This window comes from Pagrus major, chromosome 20 (genome assembly GCF_040436345.1).
Source record: "Pagrus major chromosome 20, Pma_NU_1.0".
In the NCBI taxonomy this organism is placed as follows: domain Eukaryota; kingdom Metazoa; phylum Chordata; class Actinopteri; order Spariformes; family Sparidae; genus Pagrus; species Pagrus major.
This window is the reverse complement of record NC_133234.1, coordinates 3,915,075-3,927,922: the sequence shown is the minus strand read 5'-3', so window position 1 is coordinate 3,927,922 and position 12,848 is coordinate 3,915,075. Positions and strand designations below refer to the sequence as shown.

Sequence of the window (12,848 nt, the reverse complement as noted above, 5' to 3'; positions counted from 1 at the left end):
TCAATAATTAATATGTTGGATCTTATTTGTTTAATCTGTGTACAAACAGAAATGTAAAAACAGCAATTTATGGTTTTAGGGGGACACTAATGTGAAACTACTGCAGGTAAAGCACCACACTTCATACGCACATGATTAAGTCCTTATTGTTAAACTCATAAAACAAGGATTTGGATATTTTCTATGAACAATGTACAGACATACTGTAAACCTCACAAGCGTCAGAGCAGATTAATATTGCAGTCAGGAATGTATGAATTTCAGATGGGATTTTAACATCTGTGAATAATGTATAAGCTTATATTGCAAGCTTATACGTTTGCATTCCATATAGTGTTGTTATAGAGTGCAGGCATTTAGTTTGGTGTTGGCTTGTATAAATCACATGAGAAAATGAAAATGGAACTTCACAACAATCTAACCTTGAACACGAATCAAACAGGAGATGAGCCAACAGTACCCTTTCACTTGTTGTCCTGGTGTTTTTACTGTGAACTTTATGATAAATAAAGAAGTCCATTCTGTGCCCAGGGTGCTTTCAGCCTTCCATTCAGCAGGATCTCTCTGTTTTTAGACTGTCACAGATTGCCTGTGCTGTTCCAGTTTTCTTCCTTGTAAATGGTTTTTCATTCCCTCCATCCTTTCTCCCTCTCCTTCACATCTGTGGTAATAATAATCACTTCATGTTTTATTTAGAAAGCTTTTATCACGGCAAAATCTCAAACTGCTACAAGGGAAGAAGGTTCAGATATGGAAAGCTCTCTGCCTGTGTGAGTGGGAAGGAGATTTGTGTTTCCCAGGGTTCTAAATGGGCATGTGGCTCCCATCAGGCCTCATAATGTTGATGTTGGGACTGAACAAAAAATGTCTTATGATACCTGTGTCATATAATACAATAAGCATCTTATAAGATGCTTTTTAAATGAAGAAGACTGTAGAAGTGTTGACGGCATAATAAACACATTCATTGTTTTGTTATAAGACATTTATAGGCACATATATAACAATTAATGTAACGTTAATAAAAGCCTGATGAGTTTCCAAATTTTTAAGCTTTTTTATTGCTATATTAAGATCAATTCATACTTTATTAAGCATTTATTAGCAGTTAACTATGCACTTATGAACAATTCACAGCTCACCTGGTAGCGAGCGCACCATATGTACAAATTCTGAAACCTGACTAGGTTCGATTCCAGTCTGGAGCCCTGCTGTATGTCTTATAATCTTTGAATAAAACTGTTAATAAGTGCATACTAAAGGATTTATTAACCTTAATAAGGCATTGTTCTCACTTTAAATTCAAGAACTACAAAAAGTATAGTTAACTGTTCAGAAGTAAAAGGATTAATTAACCCTAACAAAGCATTGTTCCTGATTTAGATCAAGTCCCTGCAAAAAGTATAATTTAAAGATAGTAAAAGCAGAATAAAGCATGTATGAAAAAAGGCAATAGTAAGAATTTGAGTTGAATCAGTCAAATTATTCACCTATCACTATCACTTATCTAATTATCACTTAAATTATTGACATACTGTGAAGAAATAGCAGTTTGCAATTATGATGTCTATGTATTTTATTTGCAGAGAAATCTACTGAAGCTAGCATGCTAACTGCTAGCCCTGACCTGTCCTGGTCCAAAAATTCTGTGTTGGTGATTAAGCAAGTACTGGTCCCTTTCCCAGTACGAATAGCTACCTGCACAGCTAACAACCTAATGGCAGATAGTTAGCAGCAGTTAGTGGTTAAGCAACAAAAAAAAAGCTTTGTGAAGGTTTGACATTGACATAATTGGTAAGTTAGGTAAACTGTTATAAATGATTATCATAATGTTTTATTAATATTCTTACGCTTCTATAAACTGTTAACAAGTCTGTCATAAGTGCTTATAAATGTCTTCAAATCAAAATTGTTTATGATGCCATTACATATGACACTATATAGACTTTCATAACATCATTAACAATCTTATAAGGGCTTTCTTACCAATTAACTAAAGCTTTATTACATGGAACTTGATATAAAGCGTTATTATATTATTATAAAGTTGACATGTTTCAGTAAATCATTGGCAAACATACCCTGCAGACACAGAAGAACATTGTCATTCAACTGGAGTCATGTTAGTGTCCAACATTCCCTTTTAGGTTTGTTTTCTTCTCCTTGTTGCCTGATTTTTTGTTACTTGCATTTTGGATTGTAGGACTTTTTATTTATCAGCTCATCATTAAAGCTTGCTTTTTGCTGTTGAACCTGCCTGGCACTGTGTCTGCACTGGGTCCTTTTGATTTTCCTGACAAAAATTCTGGTGAAAATGTGACATGAACGAAACATAGTGTAGCCTCAGAGAGAATGCTTTCATTTCAGAGTCTAAATAAAAAATAGCCTATGTCATGACAGAGCTGCAATCAAACATCAGAAATTACAATGAGCTATTTATTGTTGCTAAAATCTATTTTTGGTATTGACTTCCACTGGAGATGGAGGTAGTAATGTTAAGTTGCTCATTCTCTCTGTATGTGGTGGGCATGCTTGAATACTGTATAACAGTTGTCAAATACAGTCTGCCCTCTTCTGGCCAACAATACACATTGTACAAACACTGATTTCAGGTTTTCCTGCAAGGTACAGAAACCCAATGCTGACATATCTGTAATTAATCTGTGAATGGCTAAATGCATTAAGAAAATTGGAAATAGATGAATGAGTCGAATAATCCTTACTAAGCTTATGCTTTACTTTGGCAAAATAACCTTAACTAAAAAGGTCCACTTACTAGCTTTTAATCACATTTTGTGGGCTGTTAGGACCTGGGCCATAAAGTATACCCCCGCGGGGTATACTTTATGGCTTTTTTAACCACAATGTAGGGTTCACGTCATGATATTGTCTGTATTCTGAGCATAAATATAAAACAAATATTTAAAATAAAATAAAAACTTTACTGGTCCATAGTTTTCTTTGATACGTCAGAGACTTTTGGTCCAATTGATACGTTAGGCGGGAAATTCAAATCAGTACAGCTCAGTGACAGCTCAGCACCACGGTCAGAGACACTTCGAAAATGAAACGCAAATATAAAAGCGGTGCGCATAAACTGCACAATAAACAAAAATCTGATGAATTTAATGCCAAGCTTCCGAAAATAACAACTATATTTGGAACGGTAAATCCTGTCAGACGTGAAGGATGCAGTATGACAGGTGAGTAGTCTCATATAGCCGACAGTGTTTACTAGACAGCTAAAGTACTGACAGTGTTAGCAAGATAAACAGCCTAATTGTGTGAAGTTAGTTAGGTTTGCTGAGTTTTTTTTTCATAATCAGAATAATATAACGTCATGGCTTTCATATAGCCTAACCTACGGATAATTTGTCTTTATAATTAGGTACAAAAACGGCTATAGCCTACAGACACACAAGAGTCATAAATACAGGATAGGTTTCATAAATCAAAATACAAGTTATAATAAAAATATTAACCGGCATGTTAGTTAACAACTTTTTTTCTGAAATGTTATAGCCACACAGCCGGCCAGGAAGATGTAGAAAGCAACAGCGAGGTTGACAGGGATGAAACAGGGCAGCCTGATTGCAAAGATAGTGATCAACAGACAGAGTACATTATAGATAAGGGAGACACCCCAGTGTTACCGTCAGATGAGTCCACCGTGCGTCTCGCAGCTGCAGCACCAGGAGAGAGCGAGCGCAGGCCCGCGGGTTCAACATCAATTCAGGGAGAGCATCCCCTTGCTTCAGTATCAGTTGAGGGAGAGCCTCCTGGCATCTTTACCAGCCGCACGCACTAATGATGTGTGTGTTTATGTGTAGCAGCAGTCGCAGTTTCCCACATAAAAAAAAAGTGATTAAATGAGTGTTATCTAGCAAGTGTTGGTCGGTAAATTTACAAATTACAATTCTGTCCCACCAGTCTTGACATGATGTGCGTGTTGCATTTGCTTATCAGCGCACATCATGTCAAGGGAAGTGAGATCCAAGTGGTCTGTCGAGACGCATTTTAATGCCTGTGTGAACAGACGTACGTAGAGCTGACCACTTGTCATCTGATCACAAAGGTAATAAATAAGGTGATAATACCAGGTGTAAGACACATGTTGCAGACCGCAGACCGCCTCCCACCCCGACAACCCTTAAAAATAAAAAATGTTTTTAATAGGGGCCCACTCAAGGATAGTCGCGGGGGGGGGGGGCCCGCACGTTTACGTTACGGTGCTGGTTACGACCTAACCCCCTTTAAGCGTAGCGTAATGGCGGATCTCCGAGACGGTAATGCTGTACCTGGTGGGTGGAGACACTGTGGGTGGGAATATTCAAATGATCGGTCAATGACGTCGGTGACCAATGCCGAATTTGACTCGCTCATCTAGAAACTGCAGGCAAGACACCATCAGAAATCTGTATCTCACTCAAAAAAGCATGGATGGTCTTTTTTCAAAGTTTTTATGCATGTGGCAGCACCATAGACCCAAAATAACACCCCAAATCCCAGAAAAAGTGAGTTTTTCATAATATGGGACCTTTAAGAACCGAAGCTTTCACTTTGTCAAAATCTTGACAGTCATCCGCTGGAAGTAACAAGTACACTTTCTGTGCTTTACCGGTCAAGACACTCAGTAGTAACAGGGTCCACAGTTTTTTCGGCCATTTCAGTGTATAGGCCACCCGTTCAAACAAAACGCAATATTGGTCGACTTCCTCCTCATTAAGGGAGGAACTAGGCGGATGTTCTTGCTAACGTCGAAATCTTGAGAGGCCACACCAAGTTCTAACTGGCGCAAGCAACACTCAAGCTTCTTAGTCTCCAGGTCATGCTGCAGCCCTTTCTCCCTTAAGGACAGCCACTGCAGCTCAACCTCCAACTCCTTAAGCCTGGCCGCATCATCCACAAATTGACCTGACTGCTCGGGATTTTAAGGAGCACCCTGAAAGTGCGGCAAGAGACCTTTATCAACTAGGACAACATACACCTCCGCTTTAATATTATGCTTCCTAGTCTGTTTTGCCACCGCTACGTCATAATGCTCAGCAATTAAGAGCAGATCATTTTTAGTACATAGATCAAATACCTCGAGAGTAGGTGTGTCCACAATCTTATCCAATACAAACTCCATCCTCAAAGGTTACAAAACCTATAGCAACTTACTGCACACTCAGTACCAAAACTGCCGTGCAACAAACACTACAACAAAGTAACCAAAAAAACAGGTTACCCAGGCTTACAGCCACTAAGCCAAGTATCCACCTTTTGTTTGGACGAGCTCCCAATTTATGTTACGACCCCTCTCCCCCTTTAGGTGAGGTCCAACACAAGATAACAAACAAGTGGTAGTTTAAAGAAAGATAAATTTATTAAAGAACCAGCAAACAAACAAATTAACTGATGGGCCAGCCAAAATAAACAAAAGAAGGGCAGCCACCCAGACCAACCCACCAGGGCCGTCAGATCTGGGGGCTAACCCTCTACCCTAAAAAAGAGACAACTAAACCTACAGAAAATAAAGCAAGGAAAACTAAACTACCGTACCCATCAGATACACAACAAACAAAAAACAAATAAACATACTACCACAGTCAGCCGGCGTCAGGTGGAATGAAGTTAGAGCATGGGCAAGAGAGACCAGAGCCTAGTGCCCTATTGGATTTTTACCAATCAGCCAAACTGCTGTCACCTGGCCAGGCAAGAGGCCAATCACCAGCCACAAGCCCCTTTTAGTTAGAAAATGCGCCACATTTGCAGCCAGGCAAAGGCTGCAATTTGCCGCCTTGTCTATGTGAGACGGAGGCGTAATATTCCTCCTTTGCAAAAAAGCCGCCACTGGGGTAGGCGTAAACATGTGACGTGACGTGAAGCACAAAGTTGGGCGTCAACAGTGACGTAAAACATATGCGTCGGAAGAATATTTAGCCCCGTGACACCAGTGTCAGTTTCAAAACAACAATGGCGGGAGAACAAGAAACACTGTGGTCTGATGCACTGCGCATTTTTGGATCTCTTCAATCGCGAATGCAGTTGCTATGGTTTTTAGGTTATCAAATGGCAATGCTTGTAATGGAAGACAAGAGCGAACAACCTTTTTCTACAAGACAGCTACAGAGACCAAGGAGACGCCAAGTCAGGGGGAATTTCAAGGCTGAACGGCGACGCCGTCGTTGACTGAGATGTTCAGCAATTCTCAATCAATTGCCATTGATGTCTGAAAGAACAGTGTGGAAGCTAGATAGACCACAAGGGCCAGTGTTTTGGTCGAATGCCCTCAACCATTACGATGATGTTGTTGATTTGCAAAAGCATTTCCGTATGTCGCGCCGTACATTTGAATTTGTGATGGGACTTGTTGAGCCACATCTGAGGCGCAAAACAACAAACTGGCATCTGTGGATGAAGTGATGAACTGACAGCTGTGATCAGCTGTTTCCTGCTTTTAAATCTCCCGGCTGTGGGTCGCACAACAGTGCACGTCATCATCGACACCTCCACCCATGTCACGCAATTGCCGGCACATCGACGCCTTGGATTTACAAAGCAATGGAGGTGGCTAAAAGTGTACCCTCCGAGGCGTCATATTGGCGGACCAAAACAGACCCCCAATATGCCGCGCTCTGTCTAAACTCATGGACCTAGCTGCAAAAAGGACAGCCAAATTGGCGGCTTGCTGTCCAGTATAAAAACGACTACAGTGACACATCCTGGCCACAGAGAGGGACCATGTAACAGGGCCTTCATCAGCCAAGGTTAAAACAGTTCATGGTCTTTCCACTGTGTGAATTCACTACATTCACTACACCTCTCGCAAATGTTAACATAAAAAAAAAACTAAGGTTTATTACAACTTTAACACAAATTCTATCAGTTATGATAACGTACTATAGTTTACTGACTTGAGCTAAGACATAGGAGCGTTAAGTTGTCTAATGATTGGACCTAATGATTACAGCACATGAAAACCATGTTTTTTGCTTTGTAGCCTCTCAACATGTATCCCTGAGACTAGCTCCCTAATCTTTCTGGAAAAACAAGGAGCACTAGTAGCCAACATTCAAGTATCCACTTTGCCACTAATATAGAAAACATAAGAGTTTGCTGCAGAGTATCTGGCAGTGCAAGAGAGGCTTCGGATCTTCCAAACAAGCCGATCAGTGCATCAGGTTCAATCCATTAATCACAAATTTTACAATATACCATAAGGATATCCTGCCAAAAAGGGACAATCTGGGTACAAGACCAGAAAGTACAACCTATGAGTAGGACAAAGTACAAGCACCTTTAGCTATGTTGCATCTGTCATAAATATCAGATACTTTAGAATTCATCTTGGTCATCTTCTATCTTGTTTTCCAATAAACATACCAATTTTAAAGTCTATTCTTATGCAGTGCACACGTTCTTTTGTTGCCTTACAGAAATTTTATGGAATCTTTTAAGACTGCTGGCTTGTTGAAATAGAACCTCGATAGACAAATAGAAGAATGATAGAATAGAAGAATGATAGAAGAATAATTGTTTTTTGGTGGTAGATACACACAAGTCTCATGCCAACCCTGAGGAGAGGTCATATGAGTAAAGTGTGAAAGACATTGACATCTATTCATAAAGAGGTGCAGTTGAAAGCTCTGGAAACCTGATAAGTGGACCTAAAGTTAAGATTATTTTGTCAATTTGTTTTGTTTAAATCATCTTTTTTGTTGCTTTATTCATCAAATGATTTCATTTACAGAGGAAATAGACACTTTTATATGACAGACATATTTTTAAGCTAATGGATAGCTGAGACAAGGTGTACCAGGGGGTGTAAATAAAGCCATTCTAACATTTAAAACGGTTATAGATTTTAAACACTTTCACCTCAAGTCTCTCTGAATTAGTTCATCAAGTTCCTTCCTCTACCACATTCCTTGACCTCAAGACAAAGACAAGACAAAGAAAGAACCACAATAAGTGTCTGTAATCTGTCCTTGTCAGACCTTTGACTGTCTTGAGTCCCAAAAAATAGTAAACACTTTTTCAGCTGAAGTCCTGCAGGACTCACTGGCCTCTGTTATAACAATGACATCAGTGTTACTCAGCAGCTTTGATGGAAACATGATTTCAGTCTAACACGGATTTACTGCTTGTAATCTGCAAAATATGACCACTGCGCTTGTAAACCAGATGTCCAATTACATCCCTCTGAAATACCTCGGTCTGAGTCAGCTCTGCTTCAGTTACAGTACTCTCCTGAGGTTCTGTGGATTTCCGCAGGAAAATCCAAACATAACTAAGTTGGATTTAAGTTGTCAGGTTCACTTGTTTAATCCACTGTACTGACCCAGTATTAGTTCATGATCTGACTCCAGATAATAAACATAATTCACAAATATTTTGGGTGGGTGCAAATTTTTCTGACTGCAGGTCAATTTAGAGATGAAACTGGCTGCTGGAGCTGTGTAGTAGTGTTACTACATAAAAAAAACCAAAGGAATCTCTACTGTGCATTCTGTGTTCTGAGGACAAAATATTGTATTGATATACTCTTTGAATGGCAATTTCTCTGATAACATGTTGATTTTAAAAATGCTTTTCAGAAACAGGATCAGTTGGATCCAAAGTGGAGCACATCATCAGAAGATCAATACATCATACTTAGTTCTCTGAGAGTTCGAAAGGAAACAACTTCACTACAGAAACAGAATTTGATAAATAAAGAATACAAGACTCCAATCGACAGTCGTCCTGTCAAAAGAAGGCTGTTTCATAGCATAGTAGCAGTTTCTAAACCACTTCTCAGGAGGGGAAACAAGGCGGAACGCTTCAGGTGGGTTAAGAAATACCAAAGTTTCACAGTGGATGACAAAAAAAAGTCCTATTTACTGATGAATCCAGGTTAGAGATTTATGTCAGTAACAGGAGGGCGTATGTAAGGACACAAAATGGAGAAAGCATGATACCACAGTGTTTCAAACCCACAGTGAAACATGGTGGTGGGAAGATTCAAGTCTAGTTTAGTCAAGTCTAGTTCTAGGCCGTTTTGCCTCCTTTTGGAGTTGGACACCTGCACAGAATTGACTCCACTCCATTCTTCAGAGGTATGCTACACCCTCTTTGTGTATATAGTGACATAGTGGCTATATTGTTCCTCATACTCACGCAATGTTCTCTGAGCTCATGTTTAATTTGTTAGCATTTGAAGCAAATGACACAATACAGAAACCAATACAGTGGTGTTGCTGTAATAACAATACTACAAACATTATTTATTATTATAAATATTATTAATATTGCATTCACAGACACACCCACTCTAGACCCAGTCTAATGTGTCCAGATGTTGGTGGTGAATGCCTGCCTGCCTCTCCTGTGAAATAAATGGACTTGTTTGCATCTTAACTGAAAAGCAGGACTCTCATTCATCCGTCATGGTAAAGTAAAAGCGCGTCAATTAGGTTTCCTGTTGAAATGCCTCAGTGGCTTAAAGCATTGGCTTAGCTTCTACACTGCCAACATGAAAAGTATTATGGGCTCTGTATCCTGAGCCAAGTAGACATACTCATGCTGGGATAGAGTCATTCATTGTTGTTATGATTTAAATGGCAACCTAATCGTATATACAGTTTATTAGCCATATACATTTATGCAAACCACAGATATGTTGACATTTACATTTCCTTGTGTTGCAACTTCATTACATTCAATTTAAAATTCTGTGTTGTGACGACGCTACACCTATACTTTGGTTCGGTTTAGGCACAAAAACCACTTAGTTAGGATTATGAAAAGATCCTGTTTGGGCTTGAAATACCTGTTCTGTTGCCACAAACACGGCACAGTATCAGTGACATGGCAGCCTTCCGGCCTAGCAGTAACTCCACCACCCTCCCATCCATCTGCCAATATGAACGTCAGATCATAAAAATGTAATGTGAATGTCATGATTGGACTTTGTGGTGGCCTGTTTTGTGGTTGTGTTTCTGTACTTTGTTTTCAGCGGTGCTTGGTGAGGCTGGGCATGGTTTTCTGCTGGCTGGAGCTGTGCCTTTCCACACACCTGCAGCGCATTGGACTTAATCAACACCTGCTCTTATACCCAGACCTTCCCTCTGCACGCTGCCAGATTATTGTCACCAGCTTGGTTTCTCTCAGTGTCTCTAGATGTAAATGTGTTTAGAAACTTTCTTAAATTCACTCACCAGCGCCTTTATCCAGCTTCTCTCCTCTTCCAGTGTGCAGGACCATTCCTGTGGACCAGCTCCTCTACCACTCACCACCCAGCCTCCCGCACCTCTGCCACCCCGCACAACCCTGACTGCCTGAGCCAGCTATCTGTGTAACTGTGAGTCTCCCCCTGCACCACCTGTGGAGCCACCTGCCTGCGCCTGAGCTCACCACCTCTACCTGCCAGCGATTCCTCTTGTGTTCAGTAAATTCACCTTTCAAATCTGCTCCCTGTTTGGCGTCAACTTTTGGGTCCCCCCCTTCACCATTACAATCTTCACAGTGAATGTGATATGACATGTTTTGTAGACATTTCAAAATGGTATGTAGTCTATAACACTTACAAATGTGAGTGGCTTGCAGAAACATGTGCCAGCATTTTATCCTGGTGACTGATATGGAAATGGCAAACTACACATCAGACCCTGACCAAAAAATCTTATTCTGCAAAGTAACTAGGCTAGATAGTCAGATAAATGTAGTGCAGTAAAAAGTTCAGTCTTCTCCTCTGAAATCGAGTGGATGTATGAAGTGGCCTAAAATTGTGATGCTCCAGTAAAATAGCTCAAAGTACCTCAAAGTGTTACTTGATTTTTGACTCTCATTCCTAACTGACGTCATACCCACAGGTACAAATAATTTGGTTTGATAATAGTCAGACTGTTACAGGTTCACCGAAACATAATAAAATCTTCCCTTATGGGTTATCATCACCGAACATGTTGTAACTGACGAGAAGAGGCAAAAACAGAGAATAAATGTGGATTAATCCACTGTGGAAAATAGTCCCCCCAAAATACACTTTTTCTCTTTGTTTGAGGAATGTTTGATTAGAAACTACAGTAGCTGACCTCCTTTTTTAAGTAAGCTATGAATGTATTACCTGTTTTTAATTTCAGACTGAACCAATAAGCTTTGAGTCGACAGCCATAAACAGAGTAGAGAAGTCAGAAAGTACTGAGAGACAGACTAAGTGTGTGGACTTTAGCAGAGTTGTGGACTTCATGGGTGTTTTCCTTGGAAGTGCTGAGTGCTGTCCAAACCAACTCAGTAATCCAGCCATGGTCATCCCTCTGAAAACTAGAGATAACAAACCATGTTGAAGTAGTAGGTTTGTCTGTGGAATCCTCCCTGAGCAGGTTTATTTAGGTTTAGCAGAGTGGACCTCAACCACCTGCAGACACACCTGTAGAGGGCAGTATAAAGAGCCTGGACTGAAGCTTCATCAAGCTTCAAGGAGTCTCTCCTCAGCAGCTCTCCATAGAGGCTCCACAGCCACCAGACCCTCCCTGAAGATGATTCCCTCTGTCAGCCTGCTGCTGCTGCTCCTGCTCAGCCTCTCTCAGGCACATCCTCTCTTGGAGGAAGGTAATGGAGCGGAGGTCCAAGTGGACGAAGACGACACCGTTGACATCACCACCAGGATTCGGACCTCCAACAACGCCACCAATGAGATCCTGTTAGAGGGAGACTTGTTGGCTCCCACAACCAGAAACGCCATGTTAGCTGGTCCCAGAGCTGCCTGTGGAGGAAGGCCTGGTGATGATTCCCTTCACCATGAGCAATGAGTTCAGCAGCTGGGAAAGACAGAAGATCAACTACGCCATGGAGGCCTTCCACAGCAGAACCTGCATCCGCTTCATCCCTCATAGGAACAAGTACGACTACATGAGCGTTGAGAACAAAGCTGGATGTTTCTCCGCTCTGGGCAGAACGGGAGGCAGACAGGTCCTCTCTCTCAACAGACAGGGCTGCCTCTACCACGGCATCATCCAGCACAAGATCAACTATGCACTGGGCATGAGCAGACCTGGGGCCTCATTTATCAACCGTGCGTACGCACAGATGTGTGCGTAATGAATGCGTAAGAACTTTCCCACGCAAAGTATGAAATTTATCAACTTGTACTTGTGCTTAGGAACGTGTGTAAATTTAAGCACAACTCTGACCATGCTTACACACAAAATCTAGTGGTAGAACAGTGAAACTACAAATAGAACCCATTAAGAGTGTTCAGCAATCTCAAACTTCACACATGTTCCCTGTTTCCTCTAATTAATAAACATTCTCAATTAGTAGCAGACACTTTGAATAATGGGTGTGACAAGCTATAAAAGACAGCTGTGACAGGACAACCTGAAAAGAAAACTTGAAATACAAGTACCATGGCCTATCTTGCACTATTGGAGGATTTGGAGAACCGTGCGCTCCGCAGGGAGCGCGTTTTCAAAGAGCGTGCTGATGTGTTCAGTGAGAGCACAGAGTGGCTTCTCAGCAGGTACCGCTTCCCAAAAAACATATTGATGGATCTATGCCGTGATTTACGACCCATGTTGGAGCGAGAGACAAAACGCACCGAAGCCATCCCAGTGCACATCCAGCTTGTGTCCACCCTGGGATTTTTGGCCACCGGAACATTTCAACGAGAGATTGGAGACATATGCGGCATCTCGCAGCCGACACTTAGCAGAATCATGCCGGCAGTGTTGGATGCAATAATTTCTCTAGCCCCAACTTACATCCAGTTCCAATACAGACATCACCAACAAGCCGAAATTAAACGAGGATTTCACGCCATCGCCGGATTCCCAAACATAATTGGAGCCATAGATTGCACCCACATCGCAATAAAAGCACCA

The 12,848-nt window shown here is 41.1% G+C and overlaps 1 pseudogene; it reads left to right on the top strand.

Annotated features, from left to right (window-relative positions):
- The first annotated feature begins 3,189 nt into the window (after positions 1–3,189).
- Positions 3,190–12,066, top strand: LOC141015917 (high choriolytic enzyme 1-like; annotated as a pseudogene).
- The last annotated feature ends 782 nt before the right edge of the window (positions 12,067–12,848 follow it).